Source organism: Galeopterus variegatus, unplaced genomic scaffold (genome assembly GCF_000696425.1).
Source record: "Galeopterus variegatus unplaced genomic scaffold, G_variegatus-3.0.2 Scaffold4072, whole genome shotgun sequence".
Classification (NCBI taxonomy): domain Eukaryota; kingdom Metazoa; phylum Chordata; class Mammalia; order Dermoptera; family Cynocephalidae; genus Galeopterus; species Galeopterus variegatus.
Genome location: NW_007730183.1, coordinates 48513 through 60142, shown reverse-complemented (window position 1 = coordinate 60142; position 11630 = coordinate 48513).

Genomic DNA, 11630 nt, shown 5'->3' with positions numbered 1-11630 from the left:
AAAAAAACGAAAAGATATACTAGACTGGGGGAAAATATTTCCAAATCATATATCCATCAAAGGACCTGTATCCAGAAAATAAAATGAATTCATACAACCCAATTTAAAAAAAAAAAAAGGCAAAGGACTTGAACAGACACTTTACCAGAGAGAATATAAGATGGCAAAGCAGCACCTGAAAAGATGCTCAGCACCATTCCCATTCGAGAAGTTTAAACCATGATGAGACAGCACCACATAACACCATCAGGATGGCCAGAAGTGGAGGCGGGGAGGTGAGAAGGCTGAAAATACCATGTGCTGGTGGGGATGCGAAGCCACCGGAATGCTCTGACATTGGGCTCCAGAAAACAGCTTGGCAGTATCTTATAAAGCTAAACACACTTAGCATACAACCCAACAACCCCACTCTTAAATACTTATCCAAGAAAAATGAAAACATGTGCTCACACAGTAACCAGTACATGAATGTTTACAGTGGCTTATTCATAGGTGCCCAAAACTGGAAACAGTCCAAATGTCCATCAACCAGTGAACAGATAAACAAACGGGTACATTCACCTAATGGAATATATCTCAGCAGTAAAAAGGAACTTGCAGACACATGTAACAACACGAATGAGTCTCAAAAGCATTATGCCAAGGGGAAAAAGTCAGATGTGAAAGTTCATATTGTATGATTTCAGGTATATGACACTCTGGAACAGGCAAAACTTTAGGGTAAGACAGGAGATGAGTGGCTGCCAGGGGGTGGGGGGGAGGGAGGAGCGGGACTACAGATGGATCTGGGGAACTTGTGATGATGGATATATAGTAAATCTTGATTTTGGTGGTGGTTATATGACTGTTTACAGTTTTCAAAATTCATGAAACTGTAAAATTAAGAAGGCATATGTATTATTACCTCAATGCACCTGACTTTAAAAATATACTAGGAATATAAATATAAATTGACAGGAAAGTTATCACATTGAAACATGAACAAAGGGAACGCCAATACGTAAGGGAGTGCTTGAATAAAGCATCCCGCATCTACACCGTGCACTGTTTTGCAGCTGTTGGTAATAATATAATATACAAGCTTAAAGTTCCTAATACTTAACTCTACAAATACAGATTAAACAGCATTGCCGAGCACAGACTTCGCACATACCAGTGTTCTATGTCCCAGATCTCTTTATTTTACCTTTTTATTGATCTGGGACACTGTTGAAAACCAGAAAGGAAATGGAAGTACAAGAGCAATCCTGGGAAATTGTTAATTTATCTCACAGAATCATCAACCCAAGCCCAATAAAAAGAATCTGAGACCAAATGTTCAGATTAAGATTATATGCTTTTGTTTTTCACCCAGTTTTTATGGTGTTTAAACAAGGATTGTTTTAAAGGCTTGACTTTTAAAAGGTCACATTGTGCAACATTTTTCTAAATCTTTGTCTGGTCTCACAACAAGGTGAGTTTCCTTAATGCGGCTACGAATCAGGTAAAAGGCATGCCGAGGTGAAAGTTAAATAAAAAGCTATCTCAAATAGCATTTTTTAAAAGGCAAACATCAACCTTGTAAGTATTAAAAGCACGTTCTAAAATCCACTCTGATGACAGTTTAAGAAAGCCGCCTTTATGTGCACGGAGCCCAGCTCTGCAAGGTCTTTTAAATGTGAGTGTTTACCTAAAAATGCAGGCAAGGACCAGAATCTGGCCTTGAAGAGGCGCCTTTTGATTGCACACAGTGAACCCAATCTTTAACTAATAAATTGTTCCACACCTTTGTCTCTCCCAAAAAGGCAGAGGTCTGCTCTCACAAGAACGTACAAGCCTCTTTAAAGTAAGATGGCTTTTTACTCTGCGTCTCTACACTTGTTGATTTAGAGTCTCTGTGAGTGACAATGCACATCACTGGGTTTTTTTTTGTTGTTTTTTTTTTAGCTCTGTCATCTGTGCTACTGAGTGTACTTTGACTCAGATCAAAGTTGAAAGCTTCTAGAAAGATACACAAACCACAATGTGACAAATAGCATGCTGTGTTTGACACAGCAAACAATAAATTACTTTCATCAATCCAGATAAAGAATCTCATGTTTTCAGTGCTAATTCTGGTGTCTGAAATGATAGAACTTTACTGCACTCTCAAAGAATGAGGAGCTTTGAATAATACGGAAAAGACATAAATAAAACTCACATACCACAAGTTCTGACGTTTCCATTGTTAAAAGAACTGCGGTTTCAATTTGCTGTTGTCTAAAACTCATTGCAAAGTTTCAACTGAATAGTATATGCTCAAATAAAACATGTTAATTTGCCTCTATCTTCTCAGTTGAAAAACAATTTGTGGTGTATCTGTACCCATCAGACTGAATCAAAACAAGACTTCGATATTATTTAACAATATCTCAAGAAACTTTTTCTTTCCTGTGTAAACTTTTACCACATGGTGCCCTTTAATAAGGAATGGTATTGAATAAAGTTGGAGCAGAAATATTAATTTTACCTGGGTTGTATGTTACATCGTCTGTAAACACTACCAACAGCAAAGAATATTAGTGTTTACTGAGCACCTGCTATCTACTAGGCACTGGCTAAATGCTTTACATATATTATCTAATTTAATATCTACAAAAATCTGGTTACTCCCATTTTCCAGATGGGGAAACTGAGGTACAAAAAAAGTTAAATAACTTGTCCGAGACCACACACCTCTAGTAAGTGATAGAGCCTCTGGACTTGAGCCTAAGTTGTTTTACTTCTAAAACCCAAGCTTTATTACACTGTGATGAGAACATCTTGTTCTAATAAACATATGAGTTACCGCAATGGTTTAAAAATTGATGCATTGATTTTTTATTTCAGAATCTTTCCTAAACCAAAGGGGAAAAAATTCTCCTGTTTTATCTTTCACAGAGCATTTTAATTTACTTCTACCATGGAAGATTTTGAATTCAACAAATATCCTTTGGATACCTGCTGTGGCCTGGGTTCTGTGCTGCATACTGGGGACACGGGATCAAGAAAACAGGCAAAAGCTATTTTGGATTCTGTAAGAATTGTTTTAGATTTATAAAAAAATGTATTATTGGACTCTGATGTCCTACCAGAAGCTAAAAATCAGTACATTTTAAGTTAAACTAATTAAACTAAACAGTGGATATTCCAAACTTTCACTAATCCTTGTACCATCCTGGACATGGTGGTTTTCACCACTAGAATAATTAGGAGTGACAATCTGTACAATTTGGACAGTGATTTATAATCACAGAACCAAAACAGGGCAACAGCAAAGGGTGGAATCACAGCTGGTGGCCCTTCCTTTGTTCACACAGCAAGTGACAAAAGGGTAAAATGCACAGGAAGCTCTGTGCCAATGATGTCGGTGCTGACCACTAAGAATGGTTTCACTCCAGCAAAAGCTAAATGTACTAAACTGGATTTGCTTAGCAATAGGTTTTATGGCTGTAGACATATGTTTTAAAGGAAATTCCTACAGAAAAAAATAATAAATTTCATATCTGGAATCTAAAACTCTCTTCCTCACTGGAACTGTTTAACAGGACTTTTTTTATTTGAAGCAATCTAGAATTGCACTGGTTCAATGTGGCAGAGCATGTGTCCAGCCTGCAAAGCACCAGGTCACCTTCGGTCCCTGCTTCCATGGAGGCACACCTGGGGCGCTCTCTCTGTCCCACCCCATATCACCCCACAGTGGCCATGTCTAGGCAGGGCCCCCGCACCTGCCAACACAGTCCTGACCACATGTTCTTCCTGTACAACCTGAGCACTTTCAGTTAGCTCCCCTTTCCCTCCAAACAACATTCACCAGATCATTTCTCACCCTCATTACTCAGCCTCAACCATTCTCTGCAAACAAGTGCCTTTCTACCCATTTCTCCCCCCTGACCTATGGTCAAGCTGTCCTTTTGAGGTCCCAGAGCACATCTTCTTGACCTGCATACTTTTGCTACTTCTTCAAGAACACTTCTCTCCATATTTTGCCACATCTGATCTTTCTTTTCCCCTCATTGCATTTCTTCCTCCGAGTCTTCTGATTCTCTATCTTCACCTCCAGAGCCAGAGCCGTCTGTGTCCTCCCAACCCCCACAGCAGCTCGCCGTTCTTCTCCTGAGGAGGCCAGCTCTTCCTACCCCAGTTTCAGTCCTTCGTATACTTATTTGTTTTCTCCTCTAAACTGTAATCTCCTTGAGGACAGAGCTCTTAAGATTTAATTCTATTGTCTCTACAGTTCCTGGCATAATATTTTCATCAAATAGATACTGGATAAATACCAGTTTCACGAGTGAATGAATGACCCACAAATTTAGAGACATTGCCACCAGCTCTCCCAAAAGGGCCACTCTGAGAATAAAACAGCAATGGACGTAAATAAAAACATACACAAAAGTACTCCAAACCAAACCATGCAGAGGATTATAATAAAATACAACAATTTTAGACATAGGTAACTATTTTTATGTATCATTCCTTTCTCTCACAGTTTCTTTTTGTATGTCTACATGTACAAACTACAACTTTTTCTATAAACAAGTGTAAGCTCAGTAAAAATTTTTAACAACATTTGTTCCAACATAGTGGTTATTCCCTACTTAAGTAAGTGTTTTAAAAGTAATAAAGCATTTCAGAGCAATCATAATAGGACTCTATCACAGCTGGGGCAGCTGGACCTTTTCAGTATTCAGCAGCATGCATTACTGTGCACACAAAGTGTGACAATATCTTTAAAAAATTCGCACATCTGGGCTGGCCCGGTGGCGTACTGCTACAGTGCGCCGCTTGGGAGTGCGGCGGCGCTCCCGCCGAGGGTTTGGATCCCACATACAAACCGGTTCCCGCTCACTGGCTGAGCGAGGTGCGGGCGCAACACCGAGGATTGTGATCCCGTTGCCAGTCCCGGTCCGGTACGGGCGCGACACCGAGGGTTGCGATCTGTTGCCAGACACGAAAAAAGACAAAAAGGAAAAAAAAAAAATTCGCACATCTGCCGCACTTTAATATAAACTCAATTTATGATTCATTTTAAGGGTAATAGGTAGTGCCAGTTATTTAATGTGAGTGGAAATATAACCTACCAGCAAGACTGTTGCTACCTAAAGGCTCATAACTAAGAAACTGAGTTCAGTCAAAATTTGATGAATGAATTTTTTTCTGTGGAAACTCTTAAAGGATTTAAATAATGGTGAAAATAAATGCTGTACGAATGAAGAGCCACCTATAACACTTCAAATTTCCACAAAAACATTTATTTTCAAATTATCTTTCCGCTGTGAGAAAAAAACAGATATGTGAATGGCAGAAAAGTAGTTTAGTGGCTTCCTTTTAAGTGTTTCCACGAATTAATACATTCTGGACTCATGGACTAAGATCTCATTTAAAAAGTAGTAATGATGTGTTTCCTACGTGACAGTTATTGAGCAACCATCAGTGAGGCTGTTTTCTCTTGACATCCACTTGCCCGGACAGAGAAAATCACGTGGCCACACCCATGGGTGGGTGGGAGGGAGCCAGCACTGCAAAGCCACTTGGCAGAGTGCTATGGGAGACTGCAACACTGGTTCCAACCACCACTTCTGCCCTGTCCCTACACTCTGCTGGGCAACTTTGCAGTACCTCCCGCTCTGGCTCTGGGCTCAGCCAGGCAGCCTGCTCTGGCTAGCGGTGTGCCAGCAGACAGGCCAGCAGAGGCTAGAGCAGGCCTGCACACTTGCGTGACCCTCCCTGCACCATGGGGAGCATGCCTGCACCAGCAGGCTAGAGGATGAACAGTTCATGAAGGATGGCTGAGCTGACCCAGCCAAGGCCAGCCTTGGTTAGACAATAGCCCACTGGTTCTATTTGAATGCTGGTTTTTCTTTTGGGGAGGGGGGGTGTTTTTTTTGTTTGTTTGTTTGTTTTTCGGTTTCTTCTTCAGCAAATTGCCTGTTCACATAGTAAATGATTCCAGCTGAAACCAAAACAAGGGGTTGTTTTTTTTGTTTGTTTGTTTGTTTGTTTTTTGGTTTCTTCTTCAGCAAATTGCCTGTTCACATAGTAAATGATTCCAGCTGAAACCAAAACAACCTCTAGCTAATCCTGGCCAGAATTGCCAACCTGTAGGTTTACTCATAAGTCAAGTGGATCTAATCGTTCGAAACCACTGAGGATGGGGATAGGAGGGGTTGTAATACAGCATTATTGTCACAGCGAATAGCTGATATGAGCATGGAAACATGGGGAGACTAAATATACAACTGGACAAGGACCAGACCATAGGTGACAATAGAACACTGACCTACAACCTCTGCAGCAACCAGCCCAGGAAGACAAGCCATATCCTCTGTACTATTTGGCCCAGAACATCAGGACTTGGTTCATGACCGCCAGCTTCTGTATGTTTTGCCCTGCTCCCAAATGAGGACCAACCAGAGACAGCCAAGTATATTTGCCAAACCACTCAAAAGATGCCCACTCCTAGTGAGCAGCCCCTGCTTCCCCAAGCCAGCGGCCTCTGATCAGGGCAGACCCAAGTATTCCCTTTACTCTGAAGCTTCCCCCCTACTCTGGCTGCCTGTGAGCCCCTGCTGAATACCACTGATGGTAGCTGGCTTCCTTGCTATAGCAAACTCTAAATAAATACCCTTCTTGTTCTCCTTTGGCTGGTCTTTCTTTTCACAACATGAAAGGAACAGAGAATTGTGGACATTACTACAAGCTGCAACAGATGTATAGCCAGGAACCAAATGGCTGGATCATGGGATATGGTTAACAAATAGTGCCAGATTGAAAAACTATATTGCAATATCCATTCAGTTCAACTTTGACTTTTAAAGCACTGACTTTTGTTGCAAATGATTCGAGAGATTCTTCAACGTATTCCTGAGAGCTTCCTTAATCCTTCAATATGTAAAGCTTCTCTCTTCTGAAGCTCCTTCCCGGCCATCACATTTGTCATGTTCTCTTCTAAAATTACTACCTTGTCTAATTCTGCCAGATCATCAATCAGTAATAGCTTTACCTGTGGGATATACCACATCGACTACATAAAATGCTGAATCTTTCACAGGATTTGGGAGTTTGGCTTTGCAACCTGTCTGCTCCACACCCTTAAGTGTTTACAGTGTCCTTGTCTGTAAGAGACTGACTAAGATGTTGATGGCATAGTGGAGAGTGGTAAATGCAAGGGACATTGAATAGTACTACTTTAATAAATTTTCATAAGAGAACTTTGATAATGAAATTGAAATATCAATACCTAATGTTTTCATAAATTTCCCTGTATTTTATTTATTATTAATTTATTCTTTAGATTGGCAGATTCTAGCCCCATATGCTTTTTTATTTCTTTTCACTATTGCATATTAGGGTGTGCTGTTCTAATATGCAAGACTGACATCTCATTCTTTGTGTATTCAAAAAGAAAACTCACATTTTTGTTGTCCAAAAAGGTGAAGATTTGTCAAAGTATTAACTTGTCATACATTTAGTTTCTCTTCAAATATCCTGATTGAACTTACTCTTAAAATACTATACAACCCTCCCAAGTATTCAGATTTTTTTTTAGAAGAAACCTTTAGAAAAAAAAATTAGTAGTAAAAACATTACCTAAAAATANGGCCAGCCTTGGTTAGACAATAGCCCACTGGTTCTATTTGAATGCTGGTTTTTCTTTTGGGGGGGGTTGTTTTTTTTGTTTGTTTGTTTGTTTGTTTTTTGGTTTCTTCTTCAGCAAATTGCCTGTTCACATAGTAAATGATTCCAGCTGAAACCAAAACAACCTCTAGCTAATCCTGGCCAGAATTGCCAACCTGTAGGTTTACTCATAAGTCAAGTGGATCTAATCGTTCGAAACCACTGAGGATGGGGATAGGAGGGGTTGTAATACAGCATTATTGTCACAGCGAATAGCTGATATGAGCATGGAAACATGGGGAGACTAAATATACAACTGGACAAGGACCAGACCATAGGTGACAATAGAACACTGACCTACAACCTCTGCAGCAACCAGCCCAGGAAGACAAGCCATATCCTCTGTACTATTTGGCCCAGAACATCAGGACTTGGTTCATGACCGCCAGCTTCTGTATGTTTTGCCCTGCTCCCAAATGAGGACCAACCAGAGACAGCCAAGTATATTTGCCAAACCACTCAAAAGATGCCCACTCCTAGTGAGCAGCCCCTGCTTCCCCAAGCCAGCGGCCTCTGATCAGGGCAGACCCAAGTATTCCCTTTACTCTGAAGCTTCCCCCCTACTCTGGCTGCCTGTGAGCCCCTGCTGAATACCACTGATGGTAGCTGGCTTCCTTGCTATAGCAAACTCTAAATAAATACCCTTCTTGTTCTCCTTTGGCTGGTCTTTCTTTTCACAACATGAAAGGAACAGAGAATTGTGGACATTACTACAAGCTGCAACAGATGTATAGCCAGGAACCAAATGGCTGGATCATGGGATATGGTTAACAAATAGTGCCAGATTGAAAAACTATATTGCAATATCCATTCAGTTCAACTTTGACTTTTAAAGCACTGACTTTTGTTGCAAATGATTCGAGAGATTCTTCAACGTATTCCTGAGAGCTTCCTTAATCCTTCAATATGTAAAGCTTCTCTCTTCTGAAGCTCCTTCCCGGCCATCACATTTGTCATGTTCTCTTCTAAAATTACTACCTTGTCTAATTCTGCCAGATCATCAATCAGTAATAGCTTTACCTGTGGGATATACCACATCGACTACATAAAATGCTGAATCTTTCACAGGATTTGGGAGTTTGGCTTTGCAACCTGTCTGCTCCACACCCTTAAGTGTTTACAGTGTCCTTGTCTGTAAGAGACTGACTAAGATGTTGATGGCATAGTGGAGAGTGGTAAATGCAAGGGACATTGAATAGTACTACTTTAATAAATTTTCATAAGAGAACTTTGATAATGAAATTGAAATATCAATACCTAATGTTTTCATAAATTTCCCTGTATTTTATTTATTATTAATTTATTCTTTAGATTGGCAGATTCTAGCCCCATATGCTTTTTTATTTCTTTTCACTATTGCATATTAGGGTGTGCTGTTCTAATATGCAAGACTGACATCTCATTCTTTGTGTATTCAAAAAGAAAACTCACATTTTTGTTGTCCAAAAAGGTGAAGATTTGTCAAAGTATTAACTTGTCATACATTTAGTTTCTCTTCAAATATCCTGATTGAACTTACTCTTAAAATACTATACAACCCTCCCAAGTATTCAGATTTTTTTTTAGAAGAAACCTTTAGAAAAAAAAATTAGTAGTAAAAACATTACCTAAAAATAAAAATACTTTTTACTTTAAGTCCCTGGAATAACATCACTTCCTCATGGTGAATGATCATTTTAATGTGCTATTGAATTCTGTTTGTTAGTATTTTGTTGAGGATCTTTGCATCTAAGTTCATCAAGAATATTCACCTGTAATATTCTTTTCTTGAGGTGTCTTTGTCTGGCTTTGGTATGGTAATGCTCACCTTGTAAAATGAGTTTTGAAGTATTCCCTCTTCAACTTTTGGAAGGGTTTGAGAAGGACTGGTATTAGTTCTTCTTTAAATGTTTGGTAAAGTTCACCTGTGAAGCCATCAGGTCCCGGTACTTTATGTTACTGATTCAATCTCCTTACTCATTATTGGTCTGTTCTAATTTTCTATTTTCATGATTCAGTCTTGGTAGGTTGTATGTGTCTAGGAATTGATCCATTTCTTCTAGTTTACCCAGTTTGTTGTTCATAGTAGTCTCATGATCCATTGTATTTCTGTAGTATCAGTTGTAATGTCTCCTCTCCATTTCTGATTTTATTTATTTGAATCTTTATACTAGGGATGCAGGGATGGTTCAACACACAGAAAATCTATAAATGTGATACTCCACATTAAAAGAAGGACAAAAAACATATGACCATCTCACTAGATTGAGAAAAAGCCCTGACAAAATTCAATATCCTTTTATGATTTAAAAAAAAAAAAAAAACTCCCAACAAACTCAGTATAGAAAGAATATATCTCAACACAATAAAGGCCACATATGACAAACAACAGCTAACAGCATACTGAATGGTGAAAAGTTGAAAGTTTTTCCCCTAAGGTCAGGAACAAGACAAGGATGCTCACTCTTGCCACTCTTATTCAGCACAGTACTGGAAGCGATTTGGTATGAGAAAGAAATAAAAGGCAAAGGCATCCAATTTGGAAAGGAAGAAGGTAAATTGTCCCTATTTGCAGGTGATATGATCTTATATACAGAAAATCCTAAAGACTCCACCAAAAAACTGTTAGAATAAACAAATTCAGTAAGTTGCAGGAAATAAAATCAACATACAAAAATCAGAAGTGTTTCTATACACTAACAAACTATCCTAAAAAGAAATCAAGAAAACAATCCCATTTAAAGTAGCTATAAAAAAATACTTAGGAATAAAGTTAACCAAGGAGGTGAAAGACTTGTACACTAAAAACTATAAAACACTGATGAAAGAAAATGAAGAAGACACAAATAAATGGAAAGATATTCTATGTTCATAAATTGGAAGAATTAATATTGTGAAAATGTCCATACTACATAAGGCAATCTAAAGATTCAATGCAATCCATATCAAAATTCCAATGATATTTTTCACAGAAATAGAGAAAACAACCCTAAAATTCATAGAGAATCACAAAAGATCCCAAACAGCAAAAGCAGTCTTGAGCAAAAAGAACAAAACTGGAGGCATAATACTGCCTGACTTCAAAATCTGCTACAAAGCTACAGTCATCAAAACAACATGGTACTTGCATAAAAACAAACATGTAGACCAGTGGAACAGAATAAAGAGCCCAGAAATAAATCCACACATTTATGGTCAACTGATCTTCAACAAAGTTGCCAAGAACACACAACTGAAGGATAGTCTCTTCTATAAATTGTGTTGGGACAACTTGATATCCACATGCAGAGAAATGAAATTAGACTCTTCTCTCTCACCAGATATAAAAATTAACTCAAAATGGATTAAAGAATTATATATGAAACCTGAAACTGTAAAACTACTAGAAGAAAACACTCAGCAATAATTTTAAAAAGAGCTATCAAGCCATGAAAAGACATGGAGCAGCATTAAATGCTCATTGCTAAGTGAAAGAAGCCAATCTGAAAGCCTACATACTGTATGACTCCAATTATATGACATTCTAGACAAGGCAAAACTATAGAGACAGTAAAAAGATCAGTGGCTGCCAGGGGATCTGGGGGGGAGAGGGAGGAAGGAAGAAGTGAAATTATTCTGAATGATATTGTAATGGTGGATACGTGACATTATGCATTTGTCAAAAGCTTTAGAACTACACAAAGAATGAATTCTAATATTATTAGAATGTATAATAAGAATGTTAATAAGAAAGGTAATAAACGTGTATCAATGTGGTTTCATCAGCTGTAGCCAAAATACCACACAATGCATGACAATAGTAACGGGAAAGTGTTCTGAGGAGAGCAGGTGTTTGGGAACTCTACTATTTGCTCAATTTCTCTGATAAACTTATTAAATAGGTAAAATCTATTAATTAATAAAACTTATCTGAATTCAGTCAGGTAACAGCCTCTCTCTCAATACCTTGAATATATCAGGTTATCAACTAATTCAAT